This window comes from Astyanax mexicanus, chromosome 1 (genome assembly GCF_023375975.1).
Source record: "Astyanax mexicanus isolate ESR-SI-001 chromosome 1, AstMex3_surface, whole genome shotgun sequence".
Taxonomy (NCBI): Eukaryota; Metazoa; Chordata; class Actinopteri; order Characiformes; family Acestrorhamphidae; genus Astyanax; species Astyanax mexicanus.
Window position 1 is genome coordinate 93,504,273 of NC_064408.1, and position 20,849 is coordinate 93,525,121.

Consider the following 20,849-nt stretch of genomic DNA (forward strand, 5'->3'; position numbering starts at 1 on the left):
CAATCTTTGACTCACCATTAAGGACACTTCTTATTCCGTCTTTGTTGTTTACATTTCTGGACAAGTGGATTTCACAAACATTTTCTGCCCACTTAGCAGCATGTTGATCCTGGAGTAGCAACGATAGCGAGACACTATTCAGCCCAGTACAGGTCAGGTGAGCATCACAATAAATGTAAAGCTGTTATTCTAAGATAAAATGCTGCATATATGTTTCTTTAAAAAGCACTAAGATACTTTAAATGAACAGAGGCACTGCAAGCACAAAGAATCCAAAGCACCCACAGATCCAAAGCATACACTTCACCTTTAAAACATGGTGGTGGGAGTATTATAGCCTGAGACTGTATAGTATGGTTATACAGGTATTCACTCACTCATCTTCATTGAGTGAATTTTGGATTGTAAAAGACAACAGCCCAAGTTCAACAAAGTGCCTCTGAACTGAAATTCGATATCACATCATCCTACAGCAAGACAGTTATCTTAGACCATACCTCTAAAAGGCATTTTGTTTTTCTAATATTTTTTTCTGTGTTTCTGACATCATATAGTAAAATGTTTTATAGTGATATTTATAGACATTTTAAAAATATGTTATACTTAAATTTTCAGTGTTTTTAATCACTGAGGATATCCATGATATCCGTGACACCCCTACCTGTACAGTATTTTAGTGACTTAAGGTTATTCCAATTAGTACTTTAGTGTAACGTGATACTGTAATGCTGCTTCAAGTTAAATAAACAGAAGTTCTGTTCTCTGAGGTCCTAACTATGTGTGATCATGTGAGTTATAATAAGCTTCATAGCAGGGGTGATGTAGAACAGCTGGTGGTGCAGTCGGCTTATTTCACTCTTTATTCTGATTACCGTGTTCAGGGTATGGAGTGTACAGCTGAGCTGTCAGATTTGCGTTATTGCCATGGGGGCAAGTGAAGGACAAAACCTAAAGCATGTTATTTTACCTCAGTTGGATGTTCCCCAGCAGTCGTCAAGGATATACAATCTCTTCTCATTTTTCCTTTGTTATTTTTTCCTTTACTTGTCGCTCTCCTTTCACCACCTTTTCCCAATCTTCCTCCTCTCTGTGTTCCGGTAAAGGACAGCGAGTGTCGGAGGGAAATTAATTTATTTGAAGTGAGATTGCGAGCTCAAGCAGTTCTTAACCCCTCCGTCACATCGTCTCTGACACGACAACGTTGCTTTCAGCCTGAATTGATTTGCTTCAGTGGGAACACAGGCACGTACACCTCGCACCTTCAGGACAGAGAATTATGTTGCTTTCATCTATATATGATATATGATATATGAAACCAGTCTCTATTAGATCCATTAACAGCATCTACCACTGCACAAACACACAGACACATACACACAGAAGTCATGCAATAAAATCCAATCCTGTGGAAAGTACATGCATGGACACTCGCAACTGCAGTGCAATGATTGCAAATGTGACAGCATCCAGATAACTCTGTGAATGAGGGTGAGAGGGAGAGAGAATTGAAAAATAGAAATAGAAAAGAGACAGGGAGAAAGACAGAGACAATGAAAGGGTAAAAAAGAAGGAGCGAGAACGAGGTTAAGAGTCAGAAAGAAAAAGAAGACTGTGAGAGAAAGAGAGAGTGAGGAAAGGAAGTTGTGAGGTGGGGCCTCCATTGATTGCATCAATGATTATGTCACCAGCTCATTTTGGACAAATATTTCTGATTGCTAAATATTCAGTGTATCCCTTTTCCCATCATAACCAGATAAGCAATGCTGTAATTCAGCTGTCAGTAGTTTTGATGTTATGGCTAATTGGTGTAAGTATTAGAAGTTAGTTTAGGAAAGTCTATTGTACTTCAGTATAAATGTATTCTACTCCAGTTAGCATAAGGGCTGCACATGGCAAATGTCACTATCCTGGAGGGTGATAACCCTGACCATGGGGATTTAATGAAAAAATTACTGAATTTCTCGTACTATAAGGCACACTTTAATTTCCTCAAAAAATCACTCTTCATTCAGAGGCGAGTATATCGGCCTGTAGCCTGTGTGTTTACCGTGTTAAAACAAGCTACATGGGACAAACCGGTACCTAATATTGCCCTGGCTTACCAGAACACTCAGGGTCCCTCAGTTTAGCGCTAGCGGTTAGCCACTAATGACAATATTGCTGCACCCAGCTATAATGGAAATCTGGAAATCTAAGCTTACTGTAAATAAACAGAAGTGCTTTACTCATCCAAATAAACAGTTTTCAGGAGAAAAATGTGCGTCTAACTCTACAAGAAAATGTTTTTTTTTTTTTATAAGAATTTTTATAAGAAATACATGTGTTTCTATGTTATCTGTCATACATCCAAAAAAGCTTGAAAAGATTGAAAAGCTTAGCTTTACAGGTCTCGCCACTCAGCAGCAAGACGTGCTGAATTAGAAGGAAAACATGGCGACACTCCTGTTCCTTACGAGAGTAGCATAATGTGCTTTATAATCCAATAAAATTGTGTATAAAAATAGACCACAAAATAGACTTTTGTGTTTTTTCTGCACCTACTCATGGATGTAGGACAGATAACATAGAAACAAATCTTGTTTGCGCCACTAATGTGGTCTTTTTAAAGTATGCAGTCAGAATTTGACTTTATTTAAATGCATATGTTTTGGGCCAAATAAAGGAAGGAACCTGAATTACTTAGTTGACAGCCCTAGAGTTCAGTGTGACAGCAAGACAGGTTAAACGTCTGTAAAGCTCTATGCCACCTGTCTATTATGTTTCTATAGATACAAATTACCGGACTGATGTGTTTGTTGTTTTTTTTTTAATGGCTGTTCAATGGCTTCTTAATTTTTTTTCTATTCTTACAGTATTTGATTGATAATGTGTTTTTATAGACCACCCATATATTGTGCATCCCTGCCTTTGCCTAGTAGGATTGGCTGACTAAGTTGTTTATACCTGTAGCTCTCCGTCTTTCACCTTACAGCTTTTTCTCTTAGAATGGGTTGTCTGGTCGATGGTGCCCGCAGCATCTGTCCTGATCCAATACTATCGATCTCAGCCCGTTCTCAGCCGGGAAAAGAAGAGAAACAGACATCATGGTGTACTGCCAGCCCTGTAAACAGTAAAAAAGATTTTGGAGCAGTTTACTGAGCACAGCTCAGGTGAATGTATTACAGTTTTAAAAATACTTAAATCTAAAGTTTTATCAGCAATTTTATAATCCATAAGCATATCGAGTAATATTCAGAAAGTTTGTGTTAGCACTGTGGTGTAAATACTTAGCCCACACACATTTTTGCATTTCATAAAAATATGAATGTAGCCCGGTGAAGTAGTGTACTGTATAGTCAGTAGGGGATAGTTTTAGACATAGTCCGAAATATTGCACTATATAGTGAATAGAGCATGCTTTTAGAGGTATGTCAAAATAGTGCATTATATAGTGAATAGAGCATGCTTTCGGATATATGCAAAGAGTGAACAGTGGATAGTTTTAAACAATACCCAAATTAGTGCACTATACAGTGAGCATGGCACAGTTTAGTAAATGTAGAATAGTTTAAGTCATTATATAAAATATATCCCTAATAAATGTACTATATAGTGAATAGCAGTTAGTGTCAAACATCTTCCAGAATAATGCATTATATTGTGAATATGCCACAATTTCACGCAGTTGTATAGCAATATATGGCACTGTATATCACGGCATATACCATATGCTGAATATAGAATACACTATACACAGAATACACTTGGCACAAATAAAAAAAACATCCATCATTTAAGACACTGTCCACACATGCACTACACAGGGTAGAGCTCAGTTTCAAATAGATTTCCAATTAGTGCACTGTATAGTGAATAAGCGACAGCCCAGAATAGTGCACTATACAGTGAATATGCAATAGTTAAGTAAATATATTGAATAATTTCAGACAATATTACAAACATATTTCAAATTACTGTTTTATGTAGTGAGTATGGGATAGGTTTAAACATAGAATAGTGCATTATTATAGTGCATAGCAAATCATTATAAACTTAGTCTACAACAGTGTTCAGTATATAGTGAACAGAACTTACTTTCAAACATATGCCAAAATAAAATAGTGCAGATGCGGTGAACAGGGGATAGTATCGAACATAGCCCAAATAGTGCACTATATTGTGAAAATAGCACAACACAAAGAGTGCACTATACAATTGAGTAAACTATTGAGTAAACTGAGGATAGTTTTGACCATAGCCCAGATTAGTGCAGTATGTAGTGAACTGATAATAGTTTCAGGCACAACCAAAAATAGTGCACTATATAGTCATCAGGATATAGTTTTAAACATAGCCCCAGACATTGCACTATACAATATATTGAATTTGGCATAGTTTTCTAGTTCGAAAGTCCAGTGTATAGAAAAGACACAGTTTCAGGAACATCTTAAAAATAGTGCTCTATGTAGGGAATGCTGTAGTACTTTCGCTATGGGTTTCTGACCTAGCATTACACCTCTTCTCAGTGTCATTGTGTTTTAAAGGTTGGTTTGAAGGTGTTCTAGCAATAGGCCTGATGATTATCTCTTTTCCTCCTGTTTCTGGCTCAGCAGGGGAGAACCTTGCCGTGCTTGGATTTTTTTTCACCGCCAGTCGTGCTCACCATAACACAGCCAGGGATTATGTTTTGGAATTGCAGGCTTGATAAAGGATCCTTTTTAGCCTAAATCACATTGAGAGGTTTATAGAGGGATTTGAAAGGTGGAGCTGTGTCGGCCTAAGCACCTTGCAAACAGGTGGAATTTCCATATAATCAGTAAAGCGGATTCCAAAGGTAGAATGAAATTCATGATGTTTCTAATAACGTTACAGCCCCGCTGCTTTCTCTGCAGTGGGTCCTTATCATTGACGGTGCTTCAAACGGGCACAAAAACCATAAAAGCTAGCCGAATTCTGCAGAACATCAAGTTTCCTCGGTCAAGCGTGGAACTGATTGTTTCCTAAAAATTGATTTGAAAGCAGCGTAATTACACAGAGCCGCATTGAATTCGTTGAGTCGTAGCACAATTTGGGTTTAAAATAAATACCCTTGGTCTGTTTATTTTCTGTACGTCTGAAGTTCTAAGTGAAGCTCAAACTCATTCAGATCTCTAGAGACTACCTGGTATCTCTGGTGCATCTAATAACAGTAACTCAGGTTACGTCTCACTTGTTCGGTAAACAGCTGTGAGTCATGGCTGGTGATAATTGCTGAGGCTAGCGCTTCACTGCACTGTTGTTTAAGCTAAGAGATGATGGGCTGCAGCAAATGGGCAGCTTATTATGATTACCAGGCAAATGCTACAGTAATTTTCTATTTAAGATGCACAGTAATTGGCGGGCTATTGTTATGCCCTGTTATCTTGAACTATTATGACAGCAAACAAACTCGCAGTGCTATTGATTTGTGTAGCATCGATTTCCAGCGCTGTCACTGTTGCAGTTCCACTATAAATCGTGGTTTGTCCTTTAATGCACCCTAAGGCCCCTTTTAGGGACTCTTAATGGAGCAATGTGTCAGATCTTTCACCATTTGCATATCAAACTGACTGCGATGTGGGGGGAAAGCCTTGGGCTCCATACAGCAGCGGGCTGACAGCTTTTTGTTCCTTTTTTCCCCCATCTTTCTCTCTCTCAGACAGCCACACAGCGCAGTGACAGTAATTCAGAAGGGGCTAAATGATATTCCGCATTATGCTCACTGTTAAGCTAAAGCGAGCATGACTCAGCAGCTTTTTAAAACCACACCGTAACTCTGATCACCGGGAACGGCCTGGGATGCAGGCTGAGCTGTTTTAAGATTAAGCTGTCAACCAGCGAGGAGCTGAATCGCAGATAGAATGACTTCAGAGAGGCTGCTGCTTAGGGAAGTCCCAAAAGAGTCTTTTCTCATTGCGCTAATGTGCTGCAAACCCGGCGAGGCCCAGTTCAGCAATACTTTCGTACGGAGACATGTTAAGTGAAAACACAGCCCACTTATTTCATTCCGCTGTGAGGGAACTACACCGAATCTAATGGATGGTCATTAGGGATGTCCCTATCCAATCCAAAGGCATACAGGACTGTAAAAGTCAAGCTGAACTTACAGTTAGTTCAAAATCTTATTTTTTCAGGAGATACATTTAAGGTAGTTAAAAATAAGGAAGGAGAAGAATAAGTAGTAGAAATATATTTAAAAATTGGCTTTGACTTTACAGGTGCTTTTTAGAAAGATAAAAATAATTCTATGAATAGACCTTCACTCCTGTACATAGTATAACAGCCTACTTTGCTATCTTTTTTCTTCGCCAAAGGAACATTTTCCTCATGAAAAAAAGCCAAAAGCCACAAGTCACAACCTTCTTGTAATGTCAGCACTCCTCAGTACTCAATCCTTTCAGTGTTTAAACCACCTTTGGGCCAAAATAGATTCAATAAGTGCTTTTAACAATAGTTTGGAAAAGAAACCTGTCAAATTATGATTTCGGCGAAACCTTTTTCATGTCAAAGATGATGCTGCTGAGTGAAGCAGAGTGAAGGCAAGGTGTCCACAAAATCTTGATGGGCAGGGCAAACTCTGTGTTCATATAGGCTTTGTTCAGTGTGCTGTCAAAAAATGTCAGAAGAAGACCTCTGAAGTAACGGAGTTGGATGTTTCTCATCGAGTCTCGCTGTCCACATGTGCCGACATGGAGGTTAGCTTGCTTCTTATTTAGTCTTTGTCTAGTTGGTCATCAGCACTCTTGTCTGCATCTCTGAGCCATGGTGCCTTGAGGGGAAGTTTGAAATGAGGCGTGAGATTGGTCTGTCATTTTATTGTTTGTGTGTGTGTGTGTGGGTGGGTGTATGAGCAAGAAGAAGTTTGAGATAAATTGTCAGTGAGAATAAAGCTTTCTGCTTCTGTCAGAGATGGGAGCACAAGCTCAATATCATTTCATATTATGCAGTGTTAACAATAAGTAAAAATAAGCTAATATATGAAATAAATAGAATTAATTAAAAGTACCTTAATGTTTAGAAAATATTCAGCAACAGAGCCCTGCTTTTGGTTGATGACTTTCTGTTTACAGCACCAAATATCATAACTAAAAATAGGGCTGTAATTGCTATTATACACTCCAAGGGCCCTATCTTACACTCCATCAGCAGTCTATTTTCACACCTTGCACCTGCATCATTTAAATAGCGTCAGAGTTTAGGAATATATCTACACTGTTGGGCTTGGTGGTCTGGAAGTGAGGTGTGTTCACATACATTTCTGGCATATTGCTCTCTTTGCAGCGGAAAACACAGGTGCACCACTGACCAACTAAAACTCTGACAACAGTCACCCTTTTGACATCCATTCCTGTATTTTTTGCATCCTCACAATACCAAACACACACTGACATGCCTTAAACTGAGCTACGCCATGCACGGTTGGCAATTTGCCTATAGACTAAAATAGGGCCCCAAGTTTGCTTCTATATAGATATTAGTACTCATGCCTATAACATTTATTGTGTGTAACAGTATAACTGAATTGTATTGATATCCGTCAGTACAATGCCAGGCCTAACCCAGCCTTCACTCACGCTCAGCCCCTCGGTAGCTAACTGCTTGAAAGCAGCATCCCACATCCCGAACCTATATCCGAAGAAATTATTGATATTTATCTGAGCAAAACAAACCCATGAAAAGGGTTACGATCAAACAGCATAGTACATGAGCTCATTATTGACATTATTGATCATAGAATGTGTCAATCATAAACCTCTCACTTTTACATACTCCTATCAACATGTACCTATACACAAACATATAAACAGTCAGACAGTCCAGATAAACTGCAGTCTGCACTGTTTGAAAAACTGTTTTTTTAGCTTGTTTCAGTGTGCAGTGGCATACAAATAGTTGGATATCTATAGCAAAAGAAAAATATTCAAGGATTCAAGGAGATTTTATTGTCATTCGCATCACATGTGGTACATGAGGTGGAACGAAATTGTGTTCTCACGATCCAGTAGTCACTTAACTATTGTAAATAGTTAACTATTGTAAATAGTTAAGTGAGTAGAACACATTAATTATTTTAATTTATACAATTCTAGAGTTAAAAAAAAAACAAAAGGAATATGAAGAAAAGGCTTGGGTACTCAAAGTGATATGAAGCTTCAGATAACTTTTACAATGATTTTAAGCCTTAATCAGCTAAATTATGACTGGTTCAAAGCTTTATAAATACTCTGACTCCACCACTCAGCAGACGTGGGCTTCCCTAAGCAATTGTCTTGCACTTTGACAACTGAAATAACTAATTCCAACAAAGCCGGAAGACCGGCCGCTGCGCTCCTCCAGTGAATGCCGCCTAGCTTTGCCAAACATTCACACAAAACAATTCAGACCGTTCTTCTCCCTAGTTCCCCGATGGTACAAAAAAAAGCTACCTACTGCTACTGAAGCAGGAGCATCTTTTGCTAACTTTTTTTTTAAACTATTATTTAATTTTTTTCCCATTTTCTCCCCAATTTACACGGCCAATTACCCCACGCACTCATTAGGACTCCCCCCTATCTCTAGTGATGTCCCAAGACCAGGAGGGTAAAGACTAACATGTGCCACCACCTCTTTTCCAACTGCTGCGTCAGCAGCATTACCGAGTAGCATCAGAGCACACTCGGAGGAAAGCGCAGCGACTCGGTTCACAGACATGCTTTTTGGTAAGTCTAGATAGAACTTTAAATATAACTTTTTGAGCATAATGAGCAAAGGTAATTGTATGGAGAATAATATTAGGAGGTGAAAAATAGGCGTAGAATGTCTTCAACAGTTAAGCAAAGATGTGGATGAGTCATGTTTTGGGATGGAAGTGATTAGAACTTAGATCGGGCCCAAAAAATCCAGCCCGACCGCCCCGTGAACTGTCTTTGTGAGCCCGAACCCCATTTAAACCAGATATTTTTTTTTAGTAAATAGAGCGTTAAAACTTGAGCTTTTTAAAAACATTTTTGGGCTGTTCGAATGAGCGAAATCTGTTCAGAATGATGTTAATTAATATTGCAACACTGAAGAAGCATAGACCTATTATTTAAGAAAAATGTTTATTAAGAACTGATCTCCCTAACTACTCTAATATAATTAACAATGTAAAATATAAAATACTTTCTGAACAATTTTTATTTTATTTTATGCATGTAGCCTACATGCAAAACACAAAAACAGCAATAAGGCTAGGTGCCATCTTTTTGCTGTGGAATGCTAGGAGCATGCTGAATTAACACACTCTACGGAACTGACACACGTGTTCTTGCTAACAACAACTAACTTGAAGTAGCTCCATACCTCTGACTTTTCTTCGCATTGGGCCAAAGTTAGCTCGAGTTCAGATTTGGTAGGGTTCGGGCAGAGAATCTAAGCTCTAGAAGTGATCCTATAAATACTTCAAAATCTACAGTGGCCTTTCTCGGGAGGCACAAGCTGAAGATTTTGCCATCACTTTTAAGAATGAAACCGTAACTTCACATGACACAAGGCAGCATGAATGATCATGAGTTCATGTCCTAAGTCCTAAAAGTGAGTGTTAGATGAATGGGACATTCAATTTATGAAGTTGTACAGACAATGTAACACTCATTTATCCATGGTGTTGCATTTGTACTGGGAATAATATGTCATGGAAAACCACAGTGGACAGTGCAGTAGGTGGTAATTATCATGAACAGTGATGTCTGGCTAAACTTGTTCATGCAAACAGACAAATGATTGGCAGAAATTACATCCACATTCAGTGCAGGAGTCCCCAGATCACACACATCTCACCGGTTAGTGCAGCATTCTCTCCTTTAGCTGGGGCATGGCAAAAGTTGTGGTACCAGATACTCCTTCCTGACCCCCTTGACTTTTGTCATGTCATTGTATTTTGACTGGGGTGTCAAAACTTGACACTTAAAGTAATATTTTACAAAAAAAATGACTTTGCTTTGTTATTTGCTGATGATAACTGATAGATCCATATGTTGATTAATATCAGCATCTCTGAGATTGTGGTTTTTGGTACAGTGTGTTATATGCAGTTTGTGGGCACTGATGATGCTCTAGTCAGGACTGGGTCACTCCCACCGTCTTTGTGTTTGTGAATGTGACTGTAATGATCTGGCAGTCCCTCGCAGTCTTGTTTTGCACTTAATAGTGTTTTTATTTCTTTCAGTTATCTTCCTCTCTGCCTCATAGCCAGAGCAAGAAGCCAGTGCCATTTTTCATGTCTAGACGTATTGTCCTAACCTGTTCGGAAAGGTCCTCTGTCCTCAAAGTGCTGGAGACAACCATATATTTTTCTTTGTTGTCGTCTTTATTTCTCCGGGTACAGAATTTATTCTTCTTTTTTTGTTTCGCTCTTTCAAAAAACACAGAGCTGCAAAGATGTGGACTGCCTGATAGCTTTTTTTCTCAAAGGCAAATATCACATGGGTGCTTTTTTTTCAGTAATGGATGTATCAGCCCCCTTTTCACTCTCGCTCTTTTCTTCTCTCTTTCTCCTTCTCATCGGAAATTTCACTGAAGCTTATTGACTCCTCTCACGGCTCTCGAACTGAGTTCATGACCTTCACTGTCACGCAACACACTCTTTTTAAAGGACTGTTTATGTCAGACGTGCCGAATCAATATATCAGGTTCCATTCCAGTATATGAGATATCAGCACCTGTCAATGTTCACATTCATAAATCAAAATCAACTACAGTACCTGTCAAAAGTACTAGACACAACTCTTTTCATTTTGTGTTTTTTTTCTTTTATTGTTTTTTTTTACATTGTAAATGTAATATTGAAGACTTTATTAAAGCTATACAGGAACACATGCAGAATTATTTTGTGAATAAAAAGTGTTAAACAAACCAGAATTTGTTTTGTAAGTTAGATTCTGCTAAGTAGCACATTTAGCTTTGAGGACAGATCTGCACACTCTTGGTATTTTAATCTCAGTATCTTCATGAGGGAGAGTCACCTGGAATAGTTTTCTCAGCATCTTGAAGGAGTTCCTGGAGGTGCTGAACAATAGTTGCTGCTTTTCCTTCACACTGTGAAACTCCAGCTCATCCCAAATCACCAAATCACCCATCTCAGTTGAGTTTAGATCAGGGGATTGAGGAGGAAAAACACTTTTCTGTTTACCATATTTGTTCCGTATTTGTTTTTATGTCTTGAATATTGCATATATCTACAATATAGAAAATAAATGTATTTATAAGAAATTAAGAAAAACACTGAATTAGAATGTGTGACAAAACCTTTGACTGGTACTGTACATTTAAACCCAAAAAACTTAAATGAATGAATATAATAGGCTTACCAACTTGTCCAAACCTAGTGTATGTTTCAGCCTCATGACAGTTACTGCCACAGGCAACCAAACTATTAAACAGATCTGCCTGAAGGACATCTGTTCATTCATTGTGCTGTACCTACTGCACCCAGTGTGCAGTGAGTGCAGTTTTAATAATGCTGCTACCTGCTGCTGCTGAGGAATACTACCTACTGTGATTGTGCACTGACAATAAAACATACACAAATAGACATGACTGCTAGCCAAGAGCTAGCAGTTGTATTTTCTTTTCGTCTACCTTATTGGCCACGGTTTAGTGGCTGTATTTTCCTAAATACAGTGGTCATGTAGTTTATTGTGTAATATTTTCTATAGTTTATTATCTGAATTCAGTAAAAGTAATGATTCCTTTGTATGGTACATTTCTTACAGTCATGCCCACTTAAATCATTTTTATATTATAAAGACACCTTGAACACAGGCATTCAAAATGACAAAAAAAAACTGTTTTCCACGCCCTATTGTCCAGTGTTCATCATTTACACTCTTATTGTGTTGTAGTTAATGATCACAGAATGTATTGTATAGTGCAGGGGTGTCCGGTGTTATCCACAGGAGGCCACTGTGGCTGCAGGTTTTCATTCCAGCACAGCAGAAGGACACCTATTTACCCTTTGAAGCACATTGGTCACTCCCAGTTAAAAAAAAATAATAATAAAACTCCTATTTTTTGATTGGTTGTTTTCTTTTTATTTTTTCACTTTGCAGTTGTGTTTAAAGAGAACACATCTACCCAAAAGAACCAATGGTGATGCATGTGTCACAGACCCTTTAAAAGCTGCGTAAAGTTCCTTACAGCACACTGTCTGTTCTTCACTTTAACTCATGAAGTTCCTAAGAGACATATACTTAACAATCTGAGAACATCACTGCAGGACAGTGTGTGAATCTGACCTTAATTACATAATGTAGGTGTTCTTGGTTAGTGCTGGAGATGAAACTAGCTTCTTTTAAAAGTGTATTATTTGCTCTTACAGGTCTGTTACAACCATTTAACCCTTGAAATGCATAAATGAATTCTTTTATATTCCATATAACTAGTTCTGACCTGATTTCTAGAACAAAATGTTAATAATAGTTAGCTTATTGTTGTTGTGTCATCAGGATTTCAACCATAACATATTAACCTTTGTTTTTACACCTACAAAATCACAATCTAAATCTGCTACAGTTTAATGCTTTTAAAATGTGTCCATATTAGTATATTTTAAAGTGTCTGCAAGGTTTAAAGACTACTAGCAAATAATAAACCAATATGAACTGTTTGTTTTAGTCAATTGTCCATAATTAACAATATTCTTTGTAATGAATAATAATATCATAATATCCTATCTCCCTAGAACCTAAATAATGAGATAAATAGTCTGTGTTTACGTTCCCCCTCGGTGTGAGTGTGTGAGTGAGTGTGTGTGCTACCCTGTGATTGCGTGGCACCCCTTGTCACAGGTGGTAGTTCACTCTTGCACCCATTAATTCCGGCTAGGCTCCAGACCTGCCACAACCCTGACCAGGGCGTGCCAATAAGAAGATTAGTTAATAGTCCTCCATTTGACAATACAGTATTCCAATTAGTACACACAGTGTGCATAATGACTGTTCTCTTCTAGTCAGGTCCATACATATTTGGAAGTTGTTATTAGCTGTCTATACATATTGGAGCTTGATGTCTTTTTGATGGTATCAAATGGCTGTTTAAAAATCGTTGTTATTACTCCACCATGCCTCTAACATTAGGCCTGCATGTTGAGCTAGTATTACTATTCATTATCTTATTCATTTGAACGCCACTGTGCTCTGATAAAATATGAAAAAAACACTGGTGGCTAAGGGCAGTGAGCAAACACGCCTAGAGCAGTGGGCAACAAACAGTTAAAGGTTAAGTGTATTGTTCAAGGGCTTCTGAGCTGTGAATGTCAAGGGACGACATTCCCTAAGTGCCATTGGCACTTAGTGCTTAGTCCATAGTCCCTCAGGGTTTAGGGCATTGATTTAGAGACCTTCTGGTACCAGCTCTGGCTCTCTATCCTTCAGGACATGCCTGCCCTCATAAGGCGGTTAGAGTGGAGTTTATATCTACAGCACATTCCAGTGCTTCATCATTTATTTCGCTGTTGAGAGAAAGAAAATTGTGATTGTATTACCGTTCAGGACTAATTCGAGAGTCTCATAATACAATGCAGGCCAGTCTAACCATGCCAAAATCAGGCTACGTGTTCACTAACGTGTTTTCATATCACAGTTGCAGCATGATGCAATATAGGGTCTCATTCACATCACTGCACCCTGGAATGGACCATTTGCATTCAGCTTCACAGCCCCCAGTTTGACTGTTTTATTTTTGGGGGTTTTCATGACTGTGAATGATGTCAGCCTGAGGAAAAGTGATTTGGCTTTGCCAGCCCCTGTCGTATCCATTACATTCTGCCTGCTCTGCTAAAGCAGGAGGCTTTAGCCCCTCTGGACCGAAGGCCGAAGGCTTTCTTATCTGAAGGTTGAATTAGCATCACGTTGTCACTCCGGCCTTATAACCTCCCTCCAATGAAGCCGTAAACATTTAATAGGAGCGCTATCAATGTGCACCAGATGGCTAGCACAAACACGCCTCCGCCGAAGACGATAAGGATGGAGGAAGCTGAGTTTTGATGCAGTTTTGCATCAAAATTATCAACCGTGGAGCAGCCTGACTGCCACAGCGCACTCTTACCTCTCTGAGGATCTCTAGGGCTGCAAGTAATTTGTCCAGCAAATATTGAATACTTAAGCGTGCTGTTTTGGAGCTGTAAACGTAATTACAGCATGCAAACATCTCCACCGTTATCGATAACAGCTGAGCGCTCACTCCCACTGTAGTGCTGGATATTGATCGGAATCGGGCTGAGGAGATTTTTAATTAGCCTTTTTTTGTGTGATATCCCAATCTGTTTCGGTCATTTTCAGCACAAAAGGTTCTTCATAGTTCCAAAAAACAAAATATTCTATAACTTTAAAGAACTAAATACCACCTGAAATTATCATGAAAGTGATCATATTAATTACAGTGGTCACTGTCATTGTTGTTGTCGTATTTATTATGCAATATGAAATCAATCAAAACAACCCACAGTTAATAATAATCATAATAATAACAATACAACCCCAATTCTGAAACAGTTTTGGACACTGTGTAAATTATGTAAATAAATGTAAATAAAAAAGAAACTGTAAGGTTTTACAAAACTCAATAAAACTTTTTTTTATTAGAGTAGATCAGAGAACACGTCAGTTGCTGAAAGCAACGTTTTACCATTTCATGAAAAACATTAACTAATTTAAAAGTGTATGGCAGCAACAAAGCCCAACAAAAAAAGTTAGGAAAGTGCGACAAAAGGCTGTAAAAGTAAATTATTCTAATAAAAACAGCTGCAAACAGATCAATTTGTAACCAACTGAAATAACCGGGTATAAAAAGAGAATTTTAGAGAACCAAAGTCTCTCAGAAGCAAAGATGGTTCACCAATCTGTTAGAAAATGCATCTAAACATTGTGAAGCAATTTCAGAAAATGCTCCTCAGTGTAAAATTTGGACTTTGGATGTCCCACTATACATATTCCATAATGATATCAAAAGAAAAATTGAGAGAAATTTTAAGAAGCCCTGTTTGCAAAGAACAAGGCTGATGATCAATACTGGATGCTGGTGATCTTTGGGCCCTTAGGTGACACTGCATTATAAACAGACTGAACTAATTCTGTGTTGGAAATCACTGCATGGGCTCAGTAACACTTCACTAAAGGATTTTTCAAACAGAAGTTGCCATGTAATCCACAAATTTAAGTCAGAGCTGTATCATGCAAAGAAGAAGCCATATGTCAACACAATCCAGAAACACCACCATCTTCTCTGGGCCAAATCAGAAAAAAATGCATTCTTCTAACCACAGAACAGTTTGTAAATAGGAATGTAAAATGTCCTGCCAAATTTAGAAATGGAATGTCCGATCCATTTAGCACCACTTTCAGCCCTCATTCCATCAGTCATTTACAGAACCATTTTTTGGTCAAATAATTGCAAGGCCACATAATTCATGTTTGTTTCGGGCTAAAAATATCCAATTTGTAGTGCCACTATTCTAAACAATAAAGAACCTTTTGAAATGTTTATATTGCCATATGGTGACACTTACAGTAGTTTTATACATACATTTTATATGTCTTCACTGAGGGACCATTGGAGAGCCTTCTTGTTTAAGAATGTAAAGGCAGCCATCTTGACACAAATCTAATCACACATCTAATCCAGTTAAACTGAGCCCACAAAGCTGATCTCAACCTAAATGATTCCACTTGTGCGCCTGAAGGTGCTGCAGTCACCGAGTCACATCTGTTCCATACGTCTGGAATTCTCTGAAGAGGCGAGGATGTGACTGTAGAAGAGCTCGCTGAATAAATCAGTGTAATACATAAGGAGTGCTGTAATCCCTGCATGTGTGCCTGTCTGGGCTTTTTTCTCTCTCTCTCTTCAGAGGGGCCCTCAGAAAGGCTGACTGCTGCTTTAATGTGACTTGGCGCTTAGCTGTAGCGCTAAGGTATTAGCACGTCCTCTTGTGTGTCTGTGGGCAATGCCTCAAGACCCATCTGTCGACGTCTCATCTGCCTGTCAAGCCAGCCTTCTACTTTGCATGCATGCGCAGTCTGGTCCACCAGTGGCGTCTCCTTCTGAGGCGGAGGATGCGTTTACATGTTCATGAATATTCTCCAGCCTACCCCTACGGTCTTCGTCGACTCGGGTCTCGTTGCTATGAGGATGGAAGAGGATTGGGAATGATTGGTTCCAGACTTCACACACACACACACACACACACACTCGGGAACTCCCTCACTATCTGTGCTAGTATGCTACAGTGACCAGCCAGCATACAGTTATTCCTGCCTGGAGAGATTGCTTTAAGGGGTAAAATTACTGAGTTAAAAGGAAGTAGCAAACTTTTGCATGCTTTAATTTAAATATACCTATGTCATGTTCAGAAAGTGTGGAGCATGGATCTAATAAAACATTGTGTGCGTGTGTATAGATACTTATATTTATATTGTGGAACTATTTTATTAGAATTAGTTCACTGAATGAAGTACCCAAAGTGTGATTCCCTTACATTAACAGAGGTCCTAGCTTTCCTGGACGTTCAGGGAGTCTCCCACATTTTAATAGAGCCCCCCTGATGCTTGCACATTATAAAACATATCCTGTAAATGAAACTTATGAGTTTTGGCAGGGTGGGTTATCTGCAATAACATGTTTTTTATGTTGCTGTTTACAGTAGTAAACATATAGACCTTATGGTTTGTATATATTCATTTACGTCTTTGGGAACATACATTTAAGTCCATAGGCATTTGACTGGTCATCCTGTCATAGTGTTTGATAAGTGTCAGTTGGGCTTAAAATTGGGTTCATAACTATTTAAACTTTAACACAGTGATCTCATAATCCAATTACTGGATTAACTGTCAGTAATCTGTTCAACACGTTTACATAAACCTAGGTAATTAAATTATGGGAAAACTAGTTTACAAGAATCAGGCAATATACCAGTGAAATAAAAAACTGAAAAGACAACCATCATCATATATACTTAAAAAGCACATCAAGCATCAATATGAACACACAACAGCTAAAAGGTGAGGAATATTTAAATCTGATTTTCAGACCTTACTCAGATTTAAAAAAAAAAACTGGTGTATGGTAATCTGGTGTATGCTTTTCTTAAATAGTCAGATATCTGCAGTAATCTGATAATGAAGGGATCTGAATGGAGTGCATGTATAGCAAATGACATGCCATACACTCTCTTCATGGGTTATTACTTGGTGTGCACTTTTAATTTCTCATAGCTATTTGGAAACAGTAGGTTCTAACAAGTATAAAAAATAAATTTAGTCTTTGTAAAGTCAAAAGGCAAAAAAAAGGCATTTTTGCAAACAGCATATATGGGTACAGTAGTTTATTTTAATATTTAAATTTTATTTATACTGCCTGTTTTTAGTGTTAGTTTTAGTGTCATGTTCTTATGAGACCACTAGATGGTACATATGGTGTCTCTATAACAAGCCAAAGGGTTAATTAAAAAAATATATATTTATTTATTTATTTATTTAATGTGCTGAGAAGGGTTCACAAAAGTATGTGATCTGTATCTACCTATAATGTTAATGAATTCGTTCCTGACAAGCACACACACCTACATCAATATGTTTATGCACATCACCTCCGTCACCGACAACAAAAAACTTTAACAACATGAATGAGGTACATATCAAATTTAGGAACATATATGAATGTCATTTAAATATGATTTAAAAAGCTTGGGTTTGAAAAGCATGTCCACGCAGATTTGTTTATTATTATTATTATGGTAAAAAATCATTATAATCATCTTTGACAAAACCAAAGAGGCATTGTTTTACTCTCATAATTTCTTTGTGAATTAAATATATTCAATCAATTCAGTTCATTCCCTTCTGAGAAAATAGAAAACAGATACAACATGCTATTGTAAGGTCCTGGCCCTGTTCCCTGTCTGTCCTCGTGCCTGTGTTGTCCCACGTGACCCGTGCCCCTGTGTTCTGCCTGTGTTTTTCCACTCACCTGTGTTCTTTGGTACTCCGCCCCTTCGTCCCAGGTGTTTCATGTTTCCTGTGTGTGTGCACCTCTATTTAAGGTCCGTCTTCCATTTCCCCGGTGTCGATCCTTGTACGTTTTTACGTCTGTTAGTGGTCCATGTGGTCCCCAGTTTCCTCAGCCTTGTTTTCAGTTTATTCCATGTTTATTTTGTATTTGTTGTCTGTTTTGTAATAAATCCCCTTTTGTTTGCAATTGCGTCCGCCTCCTCGTCCTCCCTGCACCCGCACCCTGACAGCTATTTTCATTACAAATTAATTACTATTAGATAATATTACATGTAAACAGACAGTGGTGTTCTGTGGACTTGAGGTGGAATCTATAAAATATAAGTAATACAGGAGTGAGATTTTGATTTAGTCAGTAGAGTAACTTGAACAGACACTGTTTATAAAGCCCCCCAGTTGTTGGTGTGAGCAGTAGTGTGCACATTCTGGTTTGGGGCTTCTTTTTTGATGAAATATTCAGTTCAGCCTACAAATGTGTGCTTTTACAAGGATGCGGTGCTAAAATATCCTCCTTCTCCTGGAAGCTTCTAGCAGAGATTTTTTTTCTCTCTAGATGTTTGATCTTTGATACCATTGTTGGCTTCAAATTGATTCCAGCTCATCACGTTTGATTAACTTATGAAGGTCATTGTGAGATAGTGAAAGGTTGAGTGATAGAAAGCAATTTACAGAACTCTGGCGTCACTTGTGGCTATTTGCTCATCACAGTAGCGTTTGAAGTCCGATGGCATTTTGTCAGGCTTTGAAGTCTGTTTAACAGCCTTGGAGTGCAGGAGCTGTTTGCGCTCTCTCTCGTTGGCCTCCAGAAACTGCATGTTAAGGATTTTCATCTAATATTTCATTAAATTATCTTTGTTTTCACATTGCATAAAGTCTCTGGAATTATACTAAAGCAAGGCTACAATTAGCACAGGCTTTTATACAGTATGTGTGTGTGTGTGTGTGTGTGTGTGCTGAAATATTCAGAAGCAGAGCTCTGAAAGAGCTTTGTTGTTGACCCCGTGTGTGCCAGGGTTGATGTTGCTCTTTATTTTTTCATAGTTATGAACATGAACATTTTCACACACTGTGCAAAATAATGTTCTAATTGAACTGAGTTTACAACCACTGTCAGCCTAACCAGCCTGTACTGCCAAGCTGACACAAACTCCATTATCAGCCCAGCCCTAATTCAACACACCTGGGCCAATTCATCAGGACCTGCAGGAGCATCTGTGTAGTGGAGCCAGGTGTCCTGGAACTGAACTCAGGGTGGTAAGAGAGCACCAGGATTCAGATTCTGTATTCTCATTAATATGGAAATTAATATGGAATTTTTTTTGCAGAAGTGTAGCCATGTCTAGGCAAAAAGAAAAAACATCTAAATCATTAATGTAGCCTGTCTAAAAGCTTAAGCACCCTAAGGTTCACATTAAAAGCCACATAGCTCAAATCTGCTTAGATCTTTGCTTAGATCGGCTTTAGCTATCTTGACGGTTCACATTCAAAAAAGTAAGTGACCTCTATCTGTGTCTAATGTGAACGAATCTGTCCCTAAAACACCTCACATGCGCACACTGATACGTGTATAAACATCGCCTTCTTCACCAGCAACAAAAAACATCTGAGAGACGACTTGTAGCTTTATAAAGGTGAAATTGATGCATTAACTGCTCATATGTGGAGCATCTTTTGCTGAAAGTGGAGATAAAACAGCTGGTCTGAAGTACTAATAGTACTAATAGCACAGCTGCACCAAGAGATGTGTGGTTATGAGAGAGAAGCAGGTAGCGCAGCGTAAAAGCAAAAAGACGCATGAATTCTGATTTTACCATTCACATTCATGTCACATATCCATGGAATAGATACATGTCCAATTTCGTATACCACATAGTCTCTGGTATCACATATGAAAGTGACTCAAATCTGACATGGCACGTTTACACAGCCATGAAAAAAAATCAGATCTGAGCCATATTGAGCAATTTGAGCATATTGGGCAAGAGGAATGCTCTTCATACATAATATTTTTATCTGATGAGATGTTTTGTCTTACTAAGCATTGAAAGAATATTTGGCTTATTAGTTTAATCAGATTTACCTCATAAACTTATAAATTGAACTCAAATAAAGCACAAAAGATCACAGTCCAGGTTATTCAGATTTTCACTCAATTTGCTCTCAAGTCTTACTAAGAAGAATTAGTTTACGCCACTGGCAGATATATTTGCTTCATGTAAGCATATACATAGTTTTTGCCAGTGGATTTTTTGTTGCAGTAAACAGAAGCTGATCTTATTGAAAGTTCATTTATCATAAATTCCTTCACAAACAAAGCAATTTAAGTCTATAAATAAAACACCTTTTAATATTTTATGTATTTTTTTTTTCAAAATACTTGTTTCCATCAAAATATTTAAGTATAGTTGTGATTTTTCTTTTCTTATTGTAGCATTATTAGTAATGCTTTGAATGGTATGTAACAGCAGCAATTTCAAAGCATTAGAAATTTTGACCTCACCGTTAATACTATTAAAATGACTTCTGATTGAGAACACAGCTTTGTGCAGGACCCGGTCTTGCCAGCAGGTGTCAGCACAGCTCTACAAAATACTGTTTACACTTTTTACTGTTTTTTTCCAGCCTGAGATAGCAGGAGGCATCAGTTCTGATCAACGTTTTTCTTAGTTAAGCTCAACAGTTCAGCCTAGTAATTATCTGCTGAATTGAGTCAAGGATGCTTGAGCAGGAAGAACCCTTAAACAGAACAAAAATGTGCTGGTTTCCAGTACCAGAACTGATGAAGATATTTAGAATTCCACACATGTATTAGGATATTGATATAGGGCT

At 38.1% G+C, this 20,849-nt stretch overlaps 1 protein-coding gene across 3 annotated transcripts in view; it reads left to right on the forward strand.

Annotated features, from left to right (window-relative positions):
* The window catches only part of tpk1 (thiamin pyrophosphokinase 1), a 233,636-nt gene that overhangs the window by 211,707 nt on the left and 1,080 nt on the right, over positions 1-20,849 (forward strand). The gene's annotated exons all lie outside the window — the stretch shown is intronic.